This window comes from Passer domesticus, chromosome 2 (assembly GCF_036417665.1).
Source record: "Passer domesticus isolate bPasDom1 chromosome 2, bPasDom1.hap1, whole genome shotgun sequence".
Taxonomy (NCBI): Eukaryota; Metazoa; Chordata; class Aves; order Passeriformes; family Passeridae; genus Passer; species Passer domesticus.
This window is the reverse complement of record NC_087475.1, coordinates 69,627,790-69,655,055: the sequence shown is the minus strand read 5'-3', so window position 1 is coordinate 69,655,055 and position 27,266 is coordinate 69,627,790. Positions and strand designations below refer to the sequence as shown.

At 45.2% G+C, this 27,266-nt stretch overlaps 1 long non-coding RNA gene across 4 annotated transcripts in view; it reads left to right on the top strand.

Moving 5' to 3' along the window:
• LOC135294180 (uncharacterized) overlaps nt 1-27,266 on the top strand; it is a 72,674-nt gene that overhangs the window by 11,929 nt on the left and 33,479 nt on the right. For all 4 annotated transcript variants that reach the window (XR_010356341.1, XR_010356340.1, XR_010356339.1 and 1 more), the window contains exon 2: nt 17,962-18,029. This is a non-coding gene — a long non-coding RNA (uncharacterized LOC135294180). The remainder of the gene's footprint in view (nt 1-17,961; nt 18,030-27,266) is intronic.

Here is a 27,266-nt window from a genome sequence, read left to right as displayed (position 1 = left end):
CTGTGCATCCTTCCCGTCTTCTGCGTCACTGTTAGTAATGGAGGTTCTGTCACACCATGCCTGCCACACCATGCCTGGCATTTCCCCCCCAAATAAGTGAACAAGACAAGTCTAAATAAGGAATGAGAGACCCCAGCAACAGGAGGGGGTGAGCGTGTGGTGTGTGGTGTGTGGTTAACAATCTCCCTGCAGTCACTGCAGATCCCTGCATCTGCCTGCACGCTCCCTGTGCTGACAAAAGGAGGCCTATGAAGAGCCCTTTGGACAGGATTGCCCTGAACTGGATGTGTGCTGTCCTGGCTCATGAGTGTCCCAGGTTGCAAATATGCTGCTGACACCACCACAAAAACCATGTCAGGTCTCTGTTACTATGTCTGACCTTTTTAATTAAAGGACAGTCTAACCATTTTGAGAAAATCTGGCAGTCTCTTTCAGCTTCATTTTTGCTTAATTAAGACTGTGGATTTGGGCACAAATGATACAGCACCAAATGCATCCAAATAAACTGTTATCTTAATGAATTAACTAAGTCTTTTTATATACTGTCTGTGGAGTATGCACTTTCATCATAAAACATATTGTACAACAGAAATAACACTTTAAAATACAGATTACAAAAAGGAGCACAAAGAGAGAAAATGCCATATACAGATGTCTTCTGCTATTGAGGATAGATGAATATGGTCCTGATGAGAAAGAGAATATGTGTTCATTCTCACTCCCTGTACTGTCCATTTGTCCCTTGCTACAGGGGTCTTCTCAAGCTTGATGGGGGTGCAGCCTGGGTGGCTGGTATATTCTTGTTTATTTTTAAGCAAAATGATCACTAAATCCTCCTGCTGTGGTGCTAGACTGAGAACAGAAAGCTCTTGCCCATCTGGCATTTGTTATCTTCAGCTGCCTTTCTTCTTTCATAGGTATTTCAGGTCATGGATAAGCTAGAGGAAAAAAGAAAGTATTTCATACCACCAGTTTCAATTTGAAGGTAAAGAACACCAAACAGACAAGGTCTGAGAGTATCTTCTAGGCTCACAGAAACATTTTCATGTCTTTTTGGTAAAATTAAATGCTGTTGTTTCTATACACATCTTGTATTACAAGCGACTTGCAAATCTTTATATCTGATCATTCTCTCATTGTGTTGGAAAACAATATGTGGGAGTTTCTTTCCATACTAGATCTTTGTGGGTAACTTGCTAGTAAACTAATTTTGCATTACTCAGATTTAAATAATAAAAAGGCTTAACTCCAGTCTGAGAAGAGTTTATTGTCCACAACTGTAGCCTAGAGACAAACTCCAGCACCTTTGGGACTCGGCTGAGGCAGCAATTAGGCAGCATTTTATTGTGATGCAGTGAGTGCGCAAAAGATGAAGCTGGACTACTCTCAAGAGCTTAGAAACAAAATTGGCTTCCTGGAGAGAGAACATAAGAAATCTGGCAACCTAAAAATATTTAAAGAGCTTAGGGCTCCCAGGGGAAAATTTCAAGCTATTGAAGTGGAAAAGACTGAGCATTTGCTAAGATTGAAAAAAAAAAAAAAAAAAAAAAAAAAGGTGGGGGGGGTTACATGAAAAACGACAAAGTGGGGATTTTTTTACTGTAGCATTTTTCAAAGGGGAAAATATAATAAACCTGAAATCAATCAGTAACACAGACTTCAATGCAGCGTTCCAAATCAAACAGCCCTGGCTTGAAAACAGGAGTCAAAAGAGATTTTTTTTTCATTTCAGAATTATAAGGGATTGAGGCCAAGAAACCATTAAATGAGGTGAAAGGTCTAGGGTAGAGGGCATCTTGAGCAAGTCTAATGAAGTCATGGTTGCTTCAGCAGCCACATTCCCGAAGGGTTTTGCTGTGTCTGTCACTGTGTCTCTGTTCCTCTGAATCTGGCTCCCTGGCCTCTGGGGTTACATGCCAGAGCATGCTGCACCAGGCACCCTACAAAGCCCCTTTCTGCAGCCCCAGAACGTGTAGCATCCCTGTGTCAGAATGCAGCTGTGCAAAATGGGATTTATCTTGCCCATCGTTTGGTGTGTGTCAGGCATTCATTCACCTGGCAGCTGGCTGTGCCTGACTCCATGTTTAAACAGTGGGGAGCAGCAGGAGCTCACGAGGCACAATTGAGTTCAGCTGAGTGTAAATTTCTATCTTATGCCAAAAGTGTCTATTTTTCTCACTTAAATGGCATCCTAAGGTGACTGAGTCCCACATGGACACCTACCGTTTAAACATCTACATTTGTTCAATGAACTCTACCCACGTAACTGGCATCACCCCCGTGCAGACTGCGTGTTAGAGGTTTCTCTGCTGTTTTCAGGCCCTGCCTTCATGCAACATGTATCTAGGACTAAGATGAATTAGCTGGAACAGTTTCATTTATGTCCCAACAGGAACTAGAGGGTGCAGAGCGTTTACCTTGTTGTAGGCTCTTCCCTTGCTGCCATTCCTCTGCATTATGCTGACAGCCCTGTCTTATATCACCCCTCCAGCCAGATTTGGGGGCTGAGGATGGCTGTCAGTAAAGAGGGAGGCATGGGGGTCACCAGAGAATGGAAATGAAGAAGGCTGGTGGAGGGAAGGAAGCAATGCAGTGTGAGGAAGGGCCAGGATACTTTGTATACAGAGTAACAGCAGCCCAGCCTGTCTCCCGGGCAGCTGCAGGGCAGTGCAGTTCACAGTCCTGAGCTCAGTGTGTGTAAGGCAGCTGAGGAACACATCACTCAAGTTCTCCACCTGGGTCCTGGGCTGCACCACAGGTAGAGGGAGCATGCTGTGTGTTGTCTCTGACATATGAAATGAACCCTGCCACACACATCCTACCTGCATCTGGTATTACCACCCTGCCTCAGACATACAGCTCAGCTCGTGATTTCATATATCAGAGGCAAACCCATCAAATGACAAGAGAAACCCCGAGAGATGTCTGAAGGATTTCTGCCCCAAGGGCAGAGCCAGGCGACTGATCAAAAGGGAAAGTCTTCTTCTGTACCTATGAGTAAACTTCACCTGCACAAACTTTTGATATCTCTGTTGACTGACAAAGCTGTGCGTAGGCATAACGAGTCAATGACTTTTAAATAGTCTCCTGAGGATTACCCATTCAGTGCTGAAGGTAATTTCTTCTCATAGTCCCAAGGCATCCCTTTCATGTATTTAATGTCATAGGCTTCCCATGCTGTTATTGTGTTTGCTAGTTTGGAAGTTTTATTATCACTGGCTGCAATTTGCAGGGCAGACAGTGTTTGCTGCTGTTATCACTAATCATCAGTCTAAGGGCCTGGTACAAGTGTGATACCCAGTATCAGGGGGCTTTGTTGAGCCCTACTCACAGGCTATATATATTTTAAAGCCATCTTGCTCACCCTGCACTTGATTATTGGTAAATTGCCCAGAATTCATCTCCTTTGTTTGTCAGAAATTAGGGTTATGATAAACAGCAGGGGAAAGGACAGCATTATCTTCTCTGAAATGCACCAGCATAGCAGCCAATTTCTGGACACACCATTCATAAACCAGGAAGCAAAGTGCTGGCTGGTGTGCAAATGTAACAGCAGACACAGCGTTCCCTGGAGAGGCTGAGCTGTAATGTGCAGAGACAATGTGGGCAGCTCTGGATGAGCAGAGGACATGCAGATCTCAGTGTGCTGTAGACAGCTGTGGCTCTGCTATGGCATGGTGTAAGGCCAGATGTATACTTAAGGCATTTCCTGCCTCACCATTGTCTGCTCAGAGCACAAAACACACTTTCTATATATCCAGAAGACCTAGGATAAATGCAGTCACATCTGCAGGAGAGGGGGAATTGGACCCTATACCCAAGACCCCATGTTCAGGACCTGGATGGAAGTGCTCCGTGGTCACTGCCATATCAGTGATAAGGATCAGTGCACATTGCATGGCACCCCATGATGCTGAAGAGGAGACAGTGCTGAGGATCTGTGCAAATGCACCCATCCCAGGCCTGAGTTGCTTTGTGTGGAGATCCTGTCACTTCACTGAAGTGGTGCAGAGGAGAAGGAGCGTTATGGAAGTCAGGTTCAGCTAAACACGGGAGGGCACAGCCTGGGCTATGAAGGGAGGTGGGTATACCTTAAATAGGTTTGTTGCTGACAGGACAATCTGCAGCCCCAGAGTCAAGGCCTTATGGTAGGAATCCAGAGCCATGTGCCCTTGTGCTGTACACCCTTTGTTGCTGGATGAGTATCCACAGACAAAGCACATATTGCAGCAAGGCTTGCAAGAAGCAGGTATAATCCGTTGTCATATTGCTAGGTGACAAGAAAAGAAATGCTTTTATGCCTACCAAGATGTGACTAGCTTTGTCAGTTATGTAACCCACTTGTTTGTGCTGTTGTCAGGATCAAAAGACCTTACACAGCTTCTTGCCCTTCAGAAACCTTAAAGATCTGGGCTACATTGCATTAACATGATGCATACCTATAGAAGGGTTGGAGCATCCTCAATGAACTCTTCTTATGGCCATATATTTGCTTTTCTCAGGTTAGCTCAAATCTGCAATATGCAGCGATTAAAAAACAAGCAGACTCTTAGAAGTTTTTTAATTTTAAAGTTACATATTTAATAAACAATTCACCCAAATCATAGCTTGTTTTATAGTAGAGATGTGAAAGGGGATCAGATGTACAAAGTGTCAGATCAAGTTTAAGACACACTTCAGACACCTAAGAAACACCAGTAGCACTTTGTACCCTTGTTGAGATCTCTCCAAGCTGCACTATCTCAGTGTTTTACAAACAAGCAGTTGTGCCTCTGCTGCAAGAGAATCAGTATTACTCCCATTACAGATAGGAAAAGTTAAAACAAAAGGGACATGGATTTTTCTCTTGGCAGAGCTGGGATCGGATTCACTTGTCCTGATTTTTTGCTCTAAGCACCAGCATTGTTTCTCAAGTGTTATCTCAGCCAACCCTTCACTGATGAACAGTGGGGCAGGAAGCAGAGTAAAGTCTAATAAGGCCAGTGTTCATCTTGAATTAGATCAATACTAATGGAACCTGAGTAGCTGCTTGGAAATTACTGTGGGCTGACAGCTCGATAATATGAGGAAGAGAAAGACCTGTCCATTTTAGTGAGAAAAGAGGTCCCTGGGGAAAAACTCCTACAAACTAAACCAGACTAACAGGTGGATTTTGGTATCTGTTTATCTGCTCTTTGTGGTATAGCTGAGTTTTACAAATGTCATTACTTTCCTTAGTTCACAGTTATTTTATTTGGTACCTGGAAATCCCCACTAATCTGGTGAACTGTTATTCACTAGATGCTCTGAACACACAGTTCATGGCCCTGTGACCTTCCTGAGCAGCAGACACATTGAACCTGGGCAAGAACATGGCAGAGGCAAGGGGACTTGCCTCATGGTGCAGAATTGAGATGGCACTGCATGAAACACAGCCATCGGTGCCTCTGTAGACATTGACTCACTTTCAGAATTATAGGTTCCAGGGTATGGAGTAGAGGGGGAAGAAACCACGGGAGAGCCCTTCTGAGGCAGATGAAGCACTTTGAGTGCTGTTCTGGTGAGGAATGCTTTTTTAGCTTCTGTCTTGTGCATGAGCCACTTCCCTTGGAGCATCCCTCTCTGCCATTGTTCTCATCCTCTACTGTCCCCACTCCCAGGCAGATGCCGATGCTGTCTGGACATGCCTTGTGGAAATGAGCTTCTCTATGGGATGGAGGACTGCACGCTGCCTTTGGAGAAAGAGAGGGCCAGGATTACTGCTCCCAGAAGAACTGAAATAGCTGTTTACCCACAGCAAGAAAATGTTGTTTCTGGGGCAAAAGGGAGCTGTAATGTTTTCCTGTTACAGTAGTTGGCAGCATTTCTCTATAGCCCAAACAGTTCTTTCTTACGGGAATCTTTACTCTTTCCTGTAAGTTTACTAGAGGGAGAGACATATATGAACAATTCTGTAATTCAAACACAATATACTGACAGTTAGACAGGTTTAAACCCTGGGAGACTATCAGGATGGTGTGATGGAATAGCAGAGTGGGACCCTGAACCAGGAGCCTGAGCTGAGAGGATACTGGTGGCTATGTGCAGAGAAATGTTGCATGTACAGATTTTCAAAGCAGAGACTATTTGGAATAAAGTAAGGACATCTCGTGCAGTTTTGGGTTTTTTTGTTGTTTTTTTGGTTTTTTTCCTGGGTTCATCCAGATGTTTCAACTTACTAGACTGGAGTGGTGGCATGGGGAAATGTGAACCAAATGCGTTAGCTAAGACAACTGCACTTTGAGGCTGAGGTAGCTGAATGAGCTGATCTAAAACAGGAGGAGCATTTCATGGAAACACAGAAGAAAGCTGGGTAGTGACTTGCCTCTCCTACAGAACAGATTATAAGCCATCCAATGACCCTGGTTTTCCTCTCCCATTAACATCTTAAACCTCTTTTGCTTCAGGGGAAAGTTAATGGAGAGGCTGCAGTGGCTAAACCCTGGCAGAACTTGTCTTACTCTGTAGCTTCATCTTACAGGGGCCACACAGACCTGACAGACAAGGGAAGATTTCTCTCTTCAGGGAATGCTGAGGGGCCTCTAGTTCAGTTGGTTGCCAGTGTTTGCCCCTGTTTTGCCTAGTCAGTGTGAGCACCAGGTCCTTTTCTGCATAGTTCCCCACACAGCTGCAGCAGTGGCCCTTCACCAGACACTCTCCCCCAGGCCAGGCACCTACCAAATACATTCTCCCATTGGCAACAAGCCATAAACAACAAAGAAAGACACTTGATTTTGGGCATAATTTTGTTCTTTGGGGACAGTGTTGACCATGATGTGGCAGATTCAGCTGGGGTATAAGCTGCTGTTGTAGCTATAGCCATGGTGCAGCAGGTGTTAAATCTAGTGCATGGGTTGCACTGAACACATTTGCAGCTTGGGTGCATAGCTGGATGGCAAAACCGTAAACACCTCAGGCCTAAATACCACAGGAAAACCCCACACTTGCACACATATCAGATGTGTTTTCCTCATGGCACCATTATTTAACAGATGGTTTTTAAACCCCTTTTCTCTGTGTTCAAAGGAGCAGAGGAATGTTTGCATCCTTCGCATCATAAGGCAGTGGCCTGCCCTGCCCTGCTGCCACGGGCATTTGGGGCAGTTTGTGGGCCCTGCAGGAGCTGTGGTGCACAGCCCTCTGACTCCTGGGGGCTCAGCCCCACGATGGCAGAAAGGTCAGATTTGCACTTTCCAGCTCAGCATCCCCGTCCATCTCCTTGTGCCAGCTCCAGTGTCCACCCAAGCAGTCGGCCAATTCGGCAAACTGAGCCAACTCAAAATTAACCCTACCAAAAGAGAAAAAAACCAGGAGGGGAGGATTGCACTGAGACCAACCAGCCCCTGGCACCACAGACCCTACAGCCAAAGGAGCACAGGAGTCAGCAGAGGGGGAGAGCTGCCTTTTGGCTGGAGCGCAGCCGTAGGTCAGCTTAGGCCAGTTGTGAAACCGCAGAGCCCCTGCGCTGCCGAGAGAGCGGGTGTGCTCACCACCAAACCTCTCTGTGGAGAGCTTCCCTGTCAGTGTTTGTGTTAGCGAGCTGGAACGGCCCTAATGGATCCAGCCACTTCATGTCTGAGGCCTTGAAGATTTAATGGCTATTTTGCCAAGCAAGAAAACTGCAGATTCTCACTGCACGTGCCCTGTGAGTGCCCTTCGAGGGCAATTTTGTGTCATCCCACTAGAGGAAGTGCCTCAGGGCAGAGCTGGGTCTTGTTCTTTTGCAAAGTGGGAGGCATAAATAGTTAATAGAAGAACAAAAGAGGACAGCTATGCCAGGGTGTACACCAGGGAAAGAGAGAGAACAAATTAACCTTATGGCTTGCCTTTTGAAGAACCACACAAAGTTTTGGATGTTTTTACAGTAGTGTAGCAGCAGTGATGGTGTGAGGCTATAAGCATGACAGAATTTATAGAAAGAGATTAGGTCTACCAGCTGACCATGTTGTAGTAAGCAGACACATAAGCTCTTCTTCAGGTCTGTTTTAGATTTGAAGAACTTATGTCTCTGGAAGCATGTTTTGCGTAGGAAATAGGTTGGTCTAATAAACATCTTTTCCACCAGTCTTGCCCCACTGCTGATTTAAGGGCACTCTTCTGGCAAAAGTTTCAGCTGGAAATTCAGTTCTCACTCTTGAAACATTAACTCATAGATCCACATTGTTAAAGGCACATCAGAGGCAGGAGTGCGGTGCACCCAGTTACACACTGAATTAATTCTTCTCCCTTCCCTCCCCCCCGCCAGGCACCACCACACGCCATCTAGTGAAGTAACAAAGAACGCTGCCAGACATACCGTGCACATGTAGGCTTCATTTATTGTATTAAACCATGAAACAATGCCTACTGGCGAGAACAGGCTCTTTTTTTCAAACTCCAGTTATTTGTTTTAAGGTAGCTACCCTAAGGAAAGAGCCTTTCCCAGCCTTTGCTGTTACATAAACTGGGGCACTTATCATCACTAGTGTGATGGGATTGATATGAGCAGAAGCCAAAATTTACACAAAAATTGCTTAATACATTCTCAGTAAGTTTGAAGAAGCCTGTAAGATATCTGTTGCCTAAAATACTTCCTGGCTTAAAGGTAGATGCTGTTTCAAAACTAACTTTACCACCGTGTAACTGCAGCCCAGGGTGGACTGAGCTCCTCGGCCCTTGAGAGGCACATTCCTCCCGTTGGCGTGGCTGCAGCCTGCGCTGCGGAGCTGCGGAATCCCTGTGTCCTTCCTGCTTCGGGCTGTCGTGCTGTAGCAGCAGCCAGAGCTACAGGAAGTAATGCCGAGCACACACCCTCCCTTTGTGCTTTAGGAACCTTCCAAAGGCAGCAAACACTTGTCCTTTGTCAGCGAATAAAGCACAGAGCGTAAGGCACAGAAGATTTATAGGTGTACTGTCCCAGCACTGCGTGCTTGGATTTACCCTCACTCAGATCCCATTTACTTTAATAGGGATGTTGCTGCTAAAACCCGGCACGCTGTTTAAAATATTTACCCCATAGAGAGCAGATAATCTGGGAAGTAACAAGGTGTCATTTCCTACCAAATGTGCTCTCTGACTATAACCACATGTTAATGGTACTATTTAGGGGCATGCTAGAGCAAAGAGCCAATTCAACACTTACCAGCACAGTTAAGCTGTGCCGCCATGTGAACTAGGAGGGTTCTGTTTGCTGTCATGCTGATATTTGTCAGATAGGAAAAAAAAAAAAAATTACAATACCAAAGCTGGAACATCAGGCTTCCTTGTGTGTGGCTTGCTTTTCTTATTTTTCCTTTAATCCTCAGGACAAAAAAGTTTTTTCTTGTAGTCCAACTCTGAAGTTTATTAGATTTCTACAAGTGCTTCAGTGGTGCTCCTCACATGTGACCACCACAGAGCACATGGTGGTCCTAGAGATCATGTTAAGCATGGCAGAAGGATGTTTCACATCAGGAATTCTGCCTCTCTTTTCAAGAATGTCAAAATGCTACCTAGCCCTTCATTTTGCCAGGATTTTGCCCATTCTGATGTTGACATCAGCAGCTTTTACTCTGCCATTTGCAGCATGAAGCAAAGACAGCAGCTGAGTTCTCCCATCACTTCACCTACCCCTTGCTCAGTTCTGAATAAAGGCACATCAGCACAGCACAGCACAGCTGAAGACCTCTGAAGAAGCCATAAAACCCAGCAGCCCCTATGAAACTGTAGCCTTTCTCCTGCCCAGACTAAAGTGGTGCTTGATTGACTCTCCTTGTCGGTGGACAAGGAGACTTGTTATGAGATGTATTAATGAGTGTGTTGGGAGGGATTAACCACAGTCCCTCACCTTGAAATTGCTTCAGCTTGATTTCTTATGGAAATGAGGGCAGCTGTATACATATATCTCAGTCTCTGCTTTTCTGCATATCTGCCCTTCCCCCAGCAACTTCTGAATTCTCTGACCAATGTCAGCAATCTGTAACAGAGGAGTAGCAGTCTTAAAGATAATTAAGTTGCTAAATGTTCATTTAAGCTGGCCATGAACTACAGGAGAAAGAACCTACTGTCATTTAAAATTACAATGTGGTTCAAAACTAACTTGTCCCAAAGAATCCCTGCCGGGGAGGATATTATGTGAACCCTTTTTTTCCTCCCTACAAATGTGTTTAGTAGAGCAGAATCCAGCCCTAAAAACTGCAGTTTCTTTCTAGATTATTTCTAAGGTGGAATCCCAGATATTATAGCATAGATAATTAACCATCAAACAGTAATGAATTCCTTCAAATATGGTGCAAGGCACCACAGAGAGTGTGCTGTAACATCCTGCCAAATGAAGCAGTCTATTCAAAACTGTAATGGGATCACTAGTAGGGTTGCCCAAAACACTAGAAATAACCTAGTGGGATTAGAAAAGTTCACTTTGATGTGGGGTATGTGGTAGCATACAAACAGTTTTCATCAGGTCCTTGCATGGTGCTTGTTAGGCTTACTGAGCTTGTGCACATGTTGCTGCTCACCCATTTTGTAATCTAACCCCATCCATTTTGTGTGTGCTGGCATGGCAGCAGCAGCAGCAGCATCTCTGTCTCAGGCAGTTTGCAGGGAGGAATCACCTCACTCTGCAGCCCTGCCCCACAAATACAAGAGAGCAGAGTCTCGAAGCACAGATTGAGCAAGGAGCTGACATCGCTTCATCGGGAGCCCAAAGCCCCTTATGCTGTGACACAAGGGGTGGCAGTGACAGACATTCCCTGCTCATCCCCGAGCCCAGAGCTACCACTTGAAACAGATGTCTGTGTGAAAAAGGCCTCACACCTGCCAAACCACCAGCCTCAAGCTTCCTTCCTTGTTTCTTCAGGCCTCAGAACAATAACAGCATTTGTGCAATATGTACTGCAGCCTGTGGTTTTCTCTTGTCCCTGTACACATGCTATTGAACCTTCCCAGAGCAAAAATCAGACAGCAAAGCCTTGCAAGATGGCAGAAAAGAGGTGAACAGTGAAGCAATGTGTACTCTGCTCAGCTGGGTTCACTTTTCAACACCAATAAAAAAGGAGGAAAAGCGTGGGTCAGCGTTGCAAACCTTGCTGGAGAGGCCTTTGAATCTGATAAATACTACAAGCACCTCATTTGCACGTAGACTGCAGAGCACTAAACTAGAAAAATAATCCGTTAACAGAAAAGTCATCTTGAATCGGAAACTTTCAAGATTTCATTTTTAACTGCGGTGAGAATTTAGCGTTTATTGCTGCTTTGCTTTTGGTTCCTGTTTTTGCTAGCATTGAGAAATGAGGTGCCTTAGGAAGCCACATGGTATGTAACAGGCAGGAGCAGCCTGTATACAAAGGAAGGAAGATGATGTGGCAGAACATTGTTGAGGAAAGATCCTGTTTGTACAGGGAGCTGCAGAATAGTAAACCAGAACAGAGCAGGGATGCAGAATTGAAAGGAAATCAACCCAAAATGATCCTGAATCCTGTTTGTGTGCAAGGCCCCACTAGAGCTAGCAATAAAATTTAAAAATCAGGCTTGTCTTTTCTCTGATTTCTTATTCTGTAGTGGAGCAGAGAAGAGAGAAGGAGAGAGGGCAGACATGCTAGCTTGAATCCCTCTGCCAGTCTTTCCTCCCAGTGCTGTCCTGCAGCAGTGACTGCAGCAGCAGTCAGGTTTTCATTAAAACTGCTAGAGCTGACCAAAAGTTCCTCAACAGTCATTCCTAGCTGTGTTTTATTCCAGGGACACTTATTTCAGGAACGACTTCTGAAAAGGTCCTGACTACCTTTCTGATTTTTTTGAGATATATTTAAAAAATATCTTATGTGGGGGTTTTTTTGTTGTTGTTTTGGTTTGTTTTTGTCTTTTTTTAACAATTAACTGATTCAATGAGCTTCAGTTCCTGATAAATATTTTCCTGTTCTGCAGATGCTGTATGTGTAGCAGAGGGAAGTGATTTCCCTGCAATATATGCCCATTTCAGGCCACATACTCTTTTGTTAGTCCTTTTAAAGCACAGCCACTTAAGGTCATTACATTCTCTAAATAAGTCTCTAATACGGTTTTCAATAAACTTACATCCTCAAAGTCATATCAAACATGTTGATAACATCTTGTTATCCCTGCAACAGGAGGATTAGCCTGTGAGTAATCTGGGTGGTGCTGCAGCAAGTGTTTGGGTTTTTTTAATTGCTTCAAATGGTTTATGGTCAAATTTAAAGACCAATACGTGCAAATCCTGCATCCAAACCTGAGCATTTGTAGATACTTTTTTGCTTGTATGTAACCTTCTTGCTTTGGTGTGAGCAACTTTGATCTTTGATACACTGACCAGCTTCCTGCAGTAGGCGGAAAAGGCATTCTTAACTCTGTCTGCAAGCTGCCTCGAGAGTTTATCGAAGTTGCTGACTCCTAAAATTCAGGCGAGCAGTGCCACAGCACATACCATAAATGACCTTTTTATCCCGGCCTGCTGGCTGCAAACAAGCTTTATACAAACACAGGCATGGAAAGCACCATACTAAGGTGTTTTGTGATTTCTTTGTGTTGTTGATCTGGTGGTTTGGGTGGACCCTGCTGAACTCCCCTATAAAAAAGGCAGTGCATGAAAATGCCTCTCCCATTAAATTTGGAATAATCTTAATTGTAACAAGCTAGAGATATTCTAGGACATATCAGAGGTGTCCTGGACCTGAGTAAAGAATAACATGATTCTTATCCCAAGGCTCGCAAAATGCAGTCAGCCAGTGCTGAGTGGGGAGTGAATCACTGATTCAATGAGCTTCAGTTCCTGATAAAATGTCTGGGAGAGAAATAACTGGTCAAGGAATTTTTCTAAGCATTGAGAGCCTAGAAAGCCTGTTTCCTCAGGAAATTTCCACAGGGAATTTGAGTGGTTTGTGCTTTTCTATGGGTGATGAATGATGTCACTGGATAATTTTGGTCATTCTAATGGCAGGTGCAATATGGGTGGGGCAAAGAGAAAGAAAAGGGGGCTAAAATTCCTCCCTTGTTTTAGATACGTCATCACTCTCTGTGCTGATGGGGTGAAGCAAAGTGACACTGGAAACAGCCAAAGCTCTTGTGCATGGCTGCAGCAAGGTGGGGCAGTGCCATGGACTCCATCAGCTCTCCCTGCCAGGCATGGTGAGGTGCTGTAAGGCTAGGAGTTCCCCAGACACAGTGAAGTGCCATGTGGCCAGGGGATCTCAGGACTGGAGGGCTTGTGGGCATGTATGGGCTCCAGGCAGCAAGTCCTGCCTTCCCATGTGGCCTACACATGAAATGAGGGATGTGTCTGGTATATATATCTATCCAAGTGATCCTTCCTAGAGGTCCCATCCCATGCTGGGGACACATGGGATGTACGCCTCCCCAGCATGCACACTGTCCCTTTCACAGTTAGCAGTGAATGACGCAACTCTTTATGAGGCAGCAGCAGTGCTGCAAGTTTTAAATAAAAATAAAATTTTTTAAAAAGCCCCAGCATACTTCCCAGTCCCTAAATTCTGATGCCTGAGTCTGCCATGTGGCATCCCAGGTGGGATGGGAGCTGTGGATGTGTACTTCAGGTAGCCACCAGCACAAAGGTGTATGTAACTGCAGGATGTGGGTATGGGACTTGCCTGCCCAGGTCTGCTTCTGCTGCTTCAGTGTTGAGTAGGCATACTAAAAACTTCATTGTGGTAAGGAATGTCCTCTCTTCTCACCGTTTTGGTACATTTGTGCAGCCTCTCTGGGTTTGTATGATGCATGTCTGAAAAGGAAACAGGAAGGAGCTGCAAATGGAAATTTCAAGCTGTCAGCAACAGAGCAAACCCCAACCAACTTCCCATAGCCTGGGTGTAAAACTCAGGCTGTGCACTTCAGCTTCAAGTGACAGAAATGCTGAATTTTACACAGAGTCTTCTGAAATCAGCAAATGCTGGAAATGAAAGAAATGGCTTTGTCTTGGTTGTATCTGCCCCAGGAGAGGGCCCAGGTTCCAGCATCCCTTGGCACAGCTCTGCCTGTTGTCTGTGAGCCCTCTCTGAGATGCTGTTCCTTAGGCTGACCACCCTATTTTATTTGGAGGTGGCTGTGGGAGAGGAGCTTGCCATGTATAAAAGTTCTGCTGTGCCACTTGCTAATGGGGAAGAGAACACTCCCTGGTCTGTTTTGTCCACAACATAAATCACAGTGTCACATTTGTCTTTGGCTTCACTAGAATTGTACCAGAGAGTTAGCCCATAGCTGTATAATACATGTCCAGCTGCTATGAAAATGTTCTATGTGAATAGAACAGTAGAAAAAATCTATGATATGAGAGCCTAATACCTGTATTGTCAAATATTTCTGTGTGTACACCATCACCCCAGTCCAGAACTGGTCACCACAAACAGTGCATGGAAGAGTACAGAATTTATTCTGATCTCCAGTTAATCAGTTTCTCACCCAAGGACTGATGAGTGTGTCACCTTTTTCTAGGAAAGAGCCACTCCCACCAGCTATATAATTTCACAAATCCACAAAACAAACAAGTTGCCATTCTGCAAAACCCTCATACCTATGGAATTCTCATTTCCTGCAAGGTATGGATTTCAGGTGAGCAGTGCTGGATTCTTAGATTACTTTGATGGGCTGAAGGAGCATACACAATACATGTGTATCTGTAAGTTGATATAAATCCATCTGAGACTAAAAAACTAGCAGTGAAATTGAGCAAGTTTTGCAAACTTAGTGTCCCACATAGGTGGTGGTTGTGCTGGTCTGCATTCATACAGATAAGGGCTTCCTTCTATGCAAGTGTGAGGATGAGTGAAAATGTGATTGTCCCATAGTACTGACAGATTAAAACCATTCCTTTCTAGAGCCGTGAACTCTAGACTTGGTAGAATGGACAGAGAGGATAATTTTCCTTGACTGGGTAGCTGAATAGGGATTCTTTTAAATAGGGTGAAAGTAAAAGAACAAAGGGTGGGATCATCAGTGCTTCACAGTTGGAAAAAAGAGCATGAGCATTTTCAGTGCATGGGGAGATGAATGGAGACAGAAAGCAAGTCCAGAATATGTGAAGGTAGAATCTTCATAAGGCCTTGCTGCAGGGCTTGTTTTCTGTGCTAGTGGTTTAGGGAACTGGTAAAACTGGACTGGGATATTAAAGGCTGTAATCCCAATTCATCATTTATAGCCTGCTCGTGTCCAGGCAGACATGTCCATCCCAGCCTTCTGAGATACAGTGAACTGCTGCATTTCACAATCATGGGAAGGGCTTCCCAGCTGCACGATCTGAGCGTTTTGAAGTGACACATGGTGCATTATATTAACTTGGTTCAGACAACCAGCTTTAAACATCTGAATCTGATTTCTTGATGCTAATTCCTCTTGCTCAATCTTTATTTCAGCTGTGTGGAATTCTCAAACCTTTCTGACCCTGACTTATCATTTCCTGATGTTTTATTGCTAAGTCATTGAGGTTTCAGGGAGGCTGATGTTTCTAAAATGTGCACACCTTTGATTGTACGCATGGCTGGCGTGTCAGAGCAAACTTTTCATACACTCTGTATATATCACTGTCTGCAGTGCTGTGTGCTCTGCAGTTGCACCATTTGGTGTGCTTATCTGCATGCCCCATTAGTGCAGTCCTCCTTAAAATGTGGTTGTTATTTAAGGCTTTTCAAAAGCTCAGCCTCTGCACAGTACAAAATTTGATCTGAGCCTACGTCCGCTCTTGTCACTCAAGTACAGGTTCCATCTGTTCCCCTTTTCCTCTCCCGTTGCTGCTTGCCACATCCAGACCACATGCTGCTTATACATTGTACAATAGACATTTCTGCACACACACTTCTGAAAATGTGGCTCAGTGCTTTATTGTTCACATGTGTCTTGTTGCTCAAGGCAAGTTTTATCAGTAAAAATTTTGTTGTTTACTGACACGTAGAATAAAATGGGTACTGTTAAAATGTGACTGGAGGAGAGTAAAAAGACCTCTGATATACCAATTACACAATTTCTGCCAGCTTTCTGATCATTATCCCCTGCCACCACTTCCCCAAATTCTGTAGTTACCCAAGAATAAAGCAAGATCCTAACATCACTCACGGCAATGTAAGGGCTACTCCACTCTGCATGAGGCTGCTCCATGTTGGTAAAGATTCACCAGCACCTCCCCTGCTCCTGTGTTTGATGAGGAGAGAAGATGGGACCTTCCAGCACTCCCTTCCAACAAGGCAGCCCTGGCTTCTGCTTTAGATCTCCTTTACAGGTCCCCCGTAGTACCTTGCAAAATGGCTACATTCTTCCATTTGGGGAAAGAACATTCCCTACAGGAACTAGTTCTGGAAGTGGAATCAGTGCTAGGAAAGCCTATGAAGATGCTTCTCTTGCAGGAGCTGAGCTGAGCTCTAGCTGCTCCCCCAGTGTGCAGACTGGAGCAGACCCAGAGGTATGCAATGACAAGGGAGTTAACGCAGGCAGATTCCCTGGGAGCCTTCTCAGGCCTTTCCCATCAGACCTCAATTCCAGACATGTGGTGAGACTGGAGTATCTGCAAACAGATCACGCTGGGTGCAACTCCCAGTAATGTTCCTGGGTGTCTGCAGCAGGGATGGCACACAGCCCAATTCACTGGATTATTGCCACCCAGGGATTTCCCACACCAGGAAAATCCCCAACTGCCCAAAACCTCCGGTTTCCCACCTGGAGAAACCCAAGACCTGCCCATGGCAATGATAATTTCTCTTACTGGGGAAGACCACAAATGGTAGGAATAGAGGCGGTTTCTATCAGATGAAAGCTCCCCTGCCAAAGACACAGACAGTCCCCTATGAGCAGCCACACAGCTCCACTTGCATCCTGCATGTGCAGCCAGACACTGAAAAAACACCTCAGAAGAGGAACATAAAGAGCCTTTCTGACCATGGACCACAGCTGTGGCTCACAGGATGTCTCATGGCTACTGTTCCACCTGTGGCTCCCATCCCACCCAGTCCCCTCTGCAGATCAGCAAAAGCAGTGAGGAGACACAAGGCCTCTTTTCCCTCAGAAGGAGTGGGCAGGAAGAGCCAACTTTTGTTTGCACCGAAATACTCATCATTTTCAGATACTATTCACTGAATATTTTGTGTACTGCCCTGTACCAAATTTGAGGTCACCTATTGGAGGGGAAGCATGAAGGATACTAAAGAAGAGAAGGGAGCACAGCTCTTGGCAAGCTGTAGTAGATTGGAAAGGAGGCAGGTAGGAACAGAAATGAAGCAAGTGCTTAAAAGAGTTGTTCAGGAGAAACAAGGGCTTTAAGTGGCATTTGAGTATGGGAAAGAAATCAGTATCCGTGGTTTCCACTGGTGTTCAGAGTGCTAAAAGCAGAAGTGGTTGCTGAAGTCTAAACAGGAATGTGAGGCTGAGCTCTCAGCTTCCTCCCAAATTGTATGATTTACAGGCTCACTTGATTTACAGGCTCATGTGCAGAAGAGGTCTTGTTTTATAGAATTTCAGGCCTTTTTGAAACAAATTGCTTTGTGAGCAGTGGAACTAATGACTCTTGATTTCCTGAGGGTCTCTGACCACTGCTTCATACTTGCCTCCCTTCTCTCCTCCTCCTAAAATAAAATGGCTGCAATGAGCCCCACTTTTCCCTCTTTATTTGCTCTAAGACCCTTTCCTGGGCTGCAGTCAGGTCCATATATGCTGGCTGATCAGCTAATGCATACATGGCCAGCCAGCACGCACATACTCACTAGCCAGGTGACTGCTGGCTGCATTTCTTTAGCTGAGGTCCCTGCCCCTCACACAGCAATCAGTTTGCACAAAATCTGGAGAGGAAATCAGTAGCTGTTGAAATTTCTACCTTTCAGTCCTATGTGAAATCAGGTACAAATTACTGATGGAGCTGGACAGACAGATGGAATCTGAGCTTAAAAGGTTCTGTTGTATCAGCTTTGGTGTACATATAGGATATTAGTCCAGGTTCTGGAATTCATTTCTCTCTCTCTTTCTCTCTCTCTTTTCCAGCTATTTTTAACCTGGATGTGTTCTGTGATATGTTTCCTACACAGCACAGAAACTGGCACAGCTGAGGGGTGAGTGAGTGGTGGGAGAGGGGAAGGGGAAATCAGGGGATGCTTATATTGGTGCTGCTGCTGAAAGAAGTGCTCATCAAACGATAGCCTCTCAGATCTGTGTAATGTGGAGTCCCACACCTCCCCACAGAAAAATTGTTACTCTAAATATATTCACAGTCTTAAAGTGCTCAGAGACAGGGGAAAAAGAGCTAGAGAAATTAAGGGAAACTCTAAAAATAACCAGCAGAAACAGCAGCCAGTTTTGAAATGTAATGTTTTCTGTCACGGCTTAACATCTTGGTACTGCCCACATTCTTGTGTGTACATCTCAAGATATCCCTTGCCCAGGATCTCATAAGAAAAATCCTGTTTGTGGCAGCTCAGTCTCTGCACAGAGTGCACATCAACTCAGAAACCCTTTATCTGACTTACTATACATGCAAACCTCAAGCTTGAAAGAACAGAGGTTTTATATGGAAAAACATAGGAAAAAGCTTCTTGAGCAATAATTTACAAAATGAGACCTCTAGTTGTGAAGCATTTCTTCAGTTAGCTATAGATAATTATAATGTGTGAGATCTGCTTTTTCCCCCCTGTTCTGTTTAACACTGTTTGTTAGACATGAAAGGAAAAGAGGATTAAAAGGGAGAGATGGTATTGTAAACAACCCTTCAGGGGAGGTGGGAAAACAACAGTAACTCTCTCAAACAGAACACAAAGATGCCCTTAGGAAAAGGTTTTCAGTGTCCTGCATTTGAAAGTTAATGAGTAAATTGATGTCAAATATTGCTTTAAGGACCGACAGTGTCATCTTTAAGATTGCAAGCATGTACCACAACTGAGAAGAGACAAAGGGAATTTTTAATGGGCAATAAATGGATTAATATTTTTTGATGTAAATCTACAAGCAGGTTAGTTCTCATGGGATGTGGGTTTGATCTGTACTTCCTGGCACTGTGACTTTATTTTTTTCATTTGCTTTACACTGTCTTTGATGAAACACTGATTTTTCTTTTAAAAAGGGGGAAAAAAAAAAGTGGTCATAGTAAATAATCCTCATTCGAGTTACCTTAAAGTCCCTTGAGGAGTACAGAGTTGGCTGGTTTGGGGGTTGTGTAGGCACATGCCAGACCATCTGCCCATTATCCTGTTATGCCTCGCCTCACACCAAGCTTGGGCTGCTTGGTCATCCCTGCCCCTGTGCAGATCTTGCCAGACCACCTCATACAGATGCCTCCTTCACCCAGAGCTACCTGCCAAGAATGTTTTAAGACCCTACTGATCTCTTCCCAATCTTTTACCCACTCAGGGATCCAAAAACCGTAACACCTGTTCCCAGCCACCTCTTACTTATCCTCACACCTCAGAAATGCACAGGCCACTTCACAAACCTTTCCTACTCCCCATTTCTCAAAAAACTCCTTTGCCATCACCACAACATTGACACAGATCTGCTTACACTACCATAACTTGCCAGCCTTAAAAAAAAAAAATAGAAGAGAGAATCAACTCTTCAAGTTTAGACACACAAACACAAGGGAGCACATGCCCAGCCTTGAGGGAGTGCATCAATAACACCTCCACCCTCTTATCACTGCTGCTCTCTGGCTCACTTAACCTATTCCCAAGTGTCAGCCACTACCTTCCAGTACTTACTCCGTGGATAAAAAACAGTTAGTTTAACTTTTCTGCTCAGCTGCTATGTTCTAGCTCTTCCAGAGCAACTAAAACCCCTGTCTGCTCACACTGTCATGCCAGACCCTGCCTCTCAGAGCTATGGGTTGTACTGCTCCTTGAAAACCTCCCATCCTTCTCCCAGCACTCAGCTTCTCTCCATGAGACATCCTGACCTAGTGCAGCATCTGCCCTCTCTGCAGGAGAGGTGCCTGTGCTCCAGCACAGACCACATGATTCCCTTGTCCTTGCAAGCTTCAGTACTTCAGTACTTGGACAGAGAGACAGGCTTGGCTCCTCTTGTGTTATCTGCCTCTCTTCTCAGGGCATTTTTCACTACATTCCCAGTCTCCTCCCTCTCATTAGCTTCTGGGTTAGTCTCGAGCTTATCCCTATCTAAATTACAGGCTGCCAAACAGGCAAATAAGCTTTCACTTGGCTTCCACCAGGGAATGCAGCTTTGATCTGCTAAGAATATAACTCTTAGCAGTTCTCCTGCCCTATCAGAGATGACACCATGTGGGATCAGCTCTGCTGTGCCTTTGCTCTCCCACCAGCAAGGATGCTAGCTTTACACTATCCAAAAGCAAGAACCATGCTGATCACACCTTTCATACACAGGTACATACTCACACATACATACATATGCTGGCTCCACTGCATCCTGTCCCATTTCTGAGCAACTGGAACATGAAAGTAGAGAAGCAAGAGGATACTGAGGTGCTCTATGTGTTCATGAGAGAGACGCTGCTTGAACCAAGTGGCTGTGTTCTGTGTAGTCCCAGCTAACTGGCACAAAGCTCTAGCCAAGCTTGTTGTGACCCTCGTTGGTAAAAGTGGAGTTCAGCTTTCGTCTGGCTGATAGAGTTGGTATTGTGAAGAAACCAGAAATACAAGTCCTGCTCAAGAGCTATGCTGTGCCTCAGGCAAGAATATGAACACAGGTTTCTCCCTCCAAATTACAGTGAAAAAATCAGGTATTCTCAGAGAAGCCCCAGGTGGCAAAGCCTTGCTTGATGAGATACACGAAGTGTGTACCTCTAAGGGCAACAATGTGAGACTGGGGACAGCTGGGGCAGGAAAACACAAACCCATTTGGATAAAGGGTTTCCCCATGGTGCAGAATCAAAAAAGAGTTCCAGCACTATGCTTTGCCTAGGCACAAGTCAAATCATCTTGATGCCTCGTTGGATTTGACTCACCAGGAACAGCACCATGTTCAGCACGAGGTGAAGCACAGAGGAATTGCATGGGCAGGTGTTTGCAGAGAAGCAGATGGAAAAGGTGGGTACTACAATACTATCATGGCAAGCATGGAAAAAAGAGGAAGAGTTTGAAGAGGGCTAGGCAAAAACCTCAAAATTCTCCTTACCATGCATGAGATCAATGGTACAGCAAGGTTAAGTCTGGGTCTTTTCAGTGGGAGGAGGAAACCTCCCAAGCTGAAAACTGTGCTCCCATTCCCTGTCCTCATCCAATGCCCAAAGACTCGTGGCAAGAATCAATATTGTGTGAAACATAAGCCCTAGTACATATCAATGTAAAAATCCTTAAATTCTAGCAAATTCCATCACACTCCAGGGAATGTCCACTTTCCCAGCTTGTTTTCTGCTCCTTCTGTGCCTTGATTCATGCTAAACATGGATTTAGTCTTTAAAAAAAGACACTTGGACTGAACAAAACAGTCCTTTTACTGAAAAAACTGTCCTGAAAAAACACAGTCCTGAAAAACCACACTCCAACATCCCTTCCCTCCCACTCCCTTGCTGCAAGTGCAGTGCTGGGCATGTGTCATCTCTCCAAATGCAGGTGTCAAACTCAGAAAAGGAAAATCAAACAAACTCCTGGGACTCCAGTTAGTGAACTGACTGAATCTGCACTGACTGTAAAGCACAAACTACACTCCAGAACTCACTGACACCTCCCTGAAACCCTGAGGATGCACAGTTGGAGACCCAAAGCCAGACCTATAGCATGCTGTAGAAAAATAACAGCTGCTGTGAGGTCCCAAGTCTTGCCATAGCAGGGACTCTTTGGCAGGTATTTCAGAGTCAACACATATTGACCCCTAACACTATTCTCATCCAGTACTGGTATGTATTTTAACTTGGACAATGCCCAGTCTGCACAGTTAGTGTTTTCCACACAAAAATGCCTGGTTGGTAAACTTCCAAGAAGTTCTATTTTAGATACAATGAAGAATAGCAGCTTTCCATGGAACTTACCCTCTCTTCTTTCCTCCTCTCTTTCCCCTCATCCCAAAAGACAATTCCTAAAATACCCATAAATTTTCATTTAGAAATGCTACCTGGGGTGCCTAATGAATGTCAGAGTTCATTTGTTCTGTCCTTCAGGCAGTGGGATAGTTTCATTAGAAGTCCTTTTGTACCTTGAAAAAATACTTGGGGGGACAAGGAAGGTTATGGAGTGGCCCATCTTTACTTTTCACTGAACTGCTGTTCCCTCCTCTTGAAGAGAGTGCAGCAGAGGCTCTGCTGTTGACTTCTGAAAATTCACAATTTTTAACACTGTGCTGCTGTTCCTATGGTGTGTATGAGTGTGCGGTCACTCATCACCATGCAGGATGAGGAGCAGAATCACAGCTGTGGAGAAGCCACCCCTCCATGGTCAGAGTACAGACCTGCTGATGTGCAATTGCCTCAGAGCAGGAGATACACACAGATCCTACTGGAAACCTCTTACTGTCCTGCATCCAGGTTTCCCTAATTCTGCATAAGAGTTGTCCCACAGCCTGCAAACCATGTCCTAAATAGCTGAAATTTGCAGGAGCATACCATCTCCTTATCAGCTCCCACTTTGTGGTACATTTCTACACTTGTTTTGTCCTATTCTATGTCTCCATAGCTCTAATCCAGCAAGAACTGAACTCCTTCCAAGTTGTAATGATCCTCACTTCTTCACTCCCTCACAAACAGAAATCACTTTGGCCAAAATCCAGGACTGCAAAAAGGGCCAGGCACATAGGCAGCTTAAAAGCACCTCAGCTTTGGGAAATCCTGCTGGGCTGTAAAAGCTGCCACAAACCCAAATCATATCAAGCAAGGCCAGTCTGATAATTCTTTGGCTCAATCCCCAAATTGGCTAAACTACTTTTCCATACAAAGTATTTCCAGGTGGGTTATTAGGTCCTGTATTCCTTCCATGTTGTATTCTCTCATAGTTGAAAAAGACATTCCTTAGAACAAGCTATTTTTAAAAGAAAAGCAAATATTCTCCTTTATATTTCTGGCTCCTCTAAACCAGAAGAATACTTTGCAAGACACAAACTGTTCCCACTGAGTAGTACATGGGTCTTATCTGCCCACAGTGTCTGTGCCTGTGCAGGACTTTCGGCTGGGGATATAATTTACATTTTCACAAGGAGATTGATGCTGGTAGAAGTACCAGTGTGAACAGTTATGCAAGTACGAAGGGTCATGCTCTGTTAAATCTAGTTTCCCTTCCTGTATTTTTATAGCAGCATCACTGCAGCCACATTTGAGTCTATGCTGCTTTAATTGTACCAGAGGAGTTAAAAGGAAAGAACTGAGCCAAGCGTGCCCCACAGCTGGTTGCTGGCTGAGCTGTGTGAGGAGGCAGAAGCCTGGCTCCACGCAGCTCTCCCAGCTTCAGGTAGGCACATTTGAGCTGTTTTACACGTGTGCACATGAGATTAATCAGTAAAACTTTGCTGAAATAGCTGCACCTATATAAAGCCCTGATGGTGTGAGCGAGCAAAGCTTTGGGAGGGCTGGTTTGCTGCACTCCCTGTGCTGGATGGAGCAGGCAAACCATTGACTGAGCTGCTGTGACTTTGGCCTGTTGCAAAAATCTATGCCCAATGTGAATAGGAGTGGTGGAAACCGGCCACAAGTGTGAGACCTGTAGATCTGTACCTGGATACTGCACGACAGAAGTAGGTAAAAAAAAAAAGACAGGGTTTTCATTTGAAAACTGTAAAGAAAAAAAAAAAGAAAAAAAAGGGTGGTTTGTTGGTTGATTTGAGTCTCTGGGATCTCTGAAGGGAGGTGGAGACAAAACAGTATGAAACCCAGAGGTTTCTGTGAGTTAAAACAAACTGTTTCACTTTGAGACGCTTGTACACAAGATCATCTAGACATGTGTCTCTGGAAAAAAAATATACCCCGCAGTGACCAGCAAAATCTGGCCAGGCGGCGAGCGGGGTCTGTCAGAGCTGCGGGCGAGAGGCCTGTCCCCAGGGAGGGCTGCCTGCGGCGCACAGTGCCAGCCAGCATTTCTTTCTCAGCGCTGCTGAAGAGGCAGGTCTCGATGGCAGCCCCTCAGCAGTGTACTGCCTGGCCAGGCCTGTGCTCCGGGCTGTAGGCAGCTCCGCAGCGCTGCAGCGCTGCAGGCAGGCCCGCTGCAGCGCCATGACTCAGGTTCGCGGGCCGCAGCTGCCCTGCACGGCCTGGCTCCCCGCGGCCCTCCCCGGGCCGCGATCCTGACATCGCCCACTCTGGATACCGTCATCTTTTTCCAAAGACAGCGCTGCCAAGCACTGCTGCCAGCGGCTCACGGCTGTGCCAGGCACTCAGCCAAAGCTCCTGCCCTCAGCCCACGCCAGCTCGGCTCGGTCGATGAGTCCCAGTGAGACAGCGTGAGGGCTCCTCTGGGCTGCAGAACAACCTGGGAGTCCTGGAAAAACTGCGGCATTACCAGCCTGGAAGAGGCTGGAGAGAGCCCCGTGCTCTTGAGGGAGAGCAAAACAAAGCAGGAGCTGTTGCAAACACGTTCTATTTCCTCCCTGTGAATAGTAGAAAGCCCCACCCAAATTTCTCTCCTCACTCCCACTTTATGTTAAAAAACAAACACACTGGAAAAAAAAAGAAAAAAAGTCAACATTTGCTACTGAGTGTTGTCCTTGCTTCCATGTGACCCAGGCATGTGATTAAGTTGTTGATACTTGTTTTTTATAGGATCAAATTCATAGCTGCTGTAGAAGCCTGTGTAACTTGTCAGAGCAATTCTCTACCCCGGCAAGTTACACAAGCTGAGGAGCTTCTGTCTGCCACAGGGTATCCTGCCTGTCCCAGCCTTCTCCCTGCTCCCTCTCTCCATCCCGTTGCAAAGCCACCACTTGTATACATTTTTAGGAAAACAGGAAAAATCCCTCTTAGCTGCACTGCAGTGAGAGGCCCCCACCACCCCATGGTAAGTCAGTATTTTCTTCCAGCCTTTCTTCCTCTTGGAAGCGTTGCTTAAATAAAAGAGAAGGATAAGACTCCACCAAAAAAAAAAAAAAAAAAAAAAGGCCTAGCTTGCCAGCCACTGCACACTGTGTGTTTGGTTTCCGCTCACAGCCTGCACAGCCCTGCCTGTGTGGATCTGTTGAGTCATGTTGCATGGCTGGATGGGATGGGGCTGTTTGCTTCAAGCCTGCTTTTTGTTCTCAGCTCTCCTGAGCCATCAAATGTTACCCATGCTAGGGAGCCACAGTGTTGCCATTAGGCTCCTTTCCCTCCTTGGCAAGCAGGAACTCTGGGGATCGAGGGAGCCATGCAGAGCCTGTGTAAGGAGAACATGGGGACACCCATTTCCTGATGGGGTGGAAATAACCATGGCCCTGCTTGTGGTGTGTCTCTGAGACAGTGTGCAATGTACTGGGCCATGTCAGCCCAGCAGGCACTTCTCCTGGTCTCAGGAGTTCCTGTGGATAATGGGGGGAGCCTCTGCATCAGTGACTGCCTTTGAGCAAGCCTCTGAGATACCTGCACAGGGCTCTGCTGCTGGAGCTGGCCAGGGACCAGGCCTGCACCTGATCTGAGTGTTGTATTTACAGACCTGGAGTCCAGGCACAGATCCATGGTTACACAGAGGCACGAGTAGGAACCAGTGCTGCACTGTTGGTCCTCAACATCCTGTCAAGGGAGCATTGGGGGTGTGAAATGCCTGTGTCTTACCTCAGGGTTAATTCCTGAGTACCACAGAATCACGGGATGTGTCAGGCTGGAAGGGACCCCAGTGGGGCATCTGGTCCAACTCCCTGCTCTAAGCAGGGCCATCGAGAGCACATGGCACAGGATTGTGTTTAGGCACCTCTCTGGGCATATTGAGGCAGAAGACACAAGTGTCAGCCTTAGAGATCTCCCACTTTGTCCTAAATCCATGTGTGCTTCCAACTGATGCAACACAGTCTTCTTGGGATTTGCTTTTAATTACAAATGAGCTTTTTGTTCACAGTAGTAGGTACTACCTTTCCTTACGGGCTTTGACTGCTTACAAAGTTGTTCCTGCAGCAGTGGCATCCTCTCCACTCTTTCTGCAGGGCTCACTGGTGTTAAATTGCTGTGGATGCTTCTACCTGCAGCCATTGCCAAGCAAGGGAGACCCTGCATGTTTTTTGAAGCAGGAATCAGGTGTAACAATCACATAATATTCCCCATACAAAAAAAATCCTATTTTTCTATGGAGTCTTGTTTTGTTTCTGTCAAACATAAAGCCTGAAGGCAGCACTGGACTCATGCTTGCTTTTCCCCTTTCCCAGTGTTTCCCCACTTCTGTACTTTGCTACTCTATCTTCCCTCTTGTTGGAAAGGTACATCTTTGAACATAACAATTTATTGTCCCCTCTTTTCATAATGCCTGGATTTGAGTAAGTCACAATCTCTAAAACTCATTGGAAACTCTTTGAGTTTCCCATTTTTTGGGGAAAAAAATTTGATGTTAGTGTTCCTCTGTTTGAAAAAAATATTTGGAAAAGGCACATTGTTTATGATGGCAGTTCAGACTGTCAGAACCAGGAATTTTTAGGCTTTCTGTGCTGAAGTAAGAAATCATAAAATTGATAACTTTGTTTGGGTTGGAAAAGACCTTCAAGGATCATCTGGTCCACCCCCACTGCTGTGGGCAGGGACATTCTTTCACTGGATCATCCAACCTGTCTTTTAACATTTCCAGTGATGGACATCCACTTTTCTGGGCAAGCTGTTCTAGTGTTTCGATATCAGTCAGCACACATCATATCCCCAAAATTTGTTTATTTCTAGCTTTCTTAGTTTTTTGGTGTTCTGGTCTTCTTGATCATGGTTTATGTGAGCACCTAATTGCTTCTCTGGGCTCTAGGACTCTCTCCTGTGGCATGCTAGTCTGAAATTCCAGGCAGCTCGTGTCTGGTTTGCATCTTGTGTCTCTGACACAGGCTGAGGTCTCTGTGCACTGCTGGCTTCTTTTTGCTGAACAGGGGCCTCTAAAATTTTAAAAAATTTATTCCCCTGGTTGTGGAAGGTTCTCTTTTGCCAGATCACCAAACTGTCAGCATGGAGATGCCAATTATCCATAGGTCCCTGAGCAATTAGTTGGATGGGGTTGAGTGTGTGGTATTCAGGAGCAGTCAGTATAATTTTTTTGTTTTTTTCAGATCAGTAGAGATTGTTGTTTCTTGTTGAAAATTACTTTCTGATATTAACAACCCCCTTTCTACTCAGAACTCTTTTTTTCCTTAGTGATGCCAGCAGGAAACCCATTTCTGATGGCAGATATTTATAGGAGTAATAGACCTTCAGTTTTCCAGATTTCAACTGAAATGTCTACTTTGCATTAAAAAAAAATAAAATAAAAGAG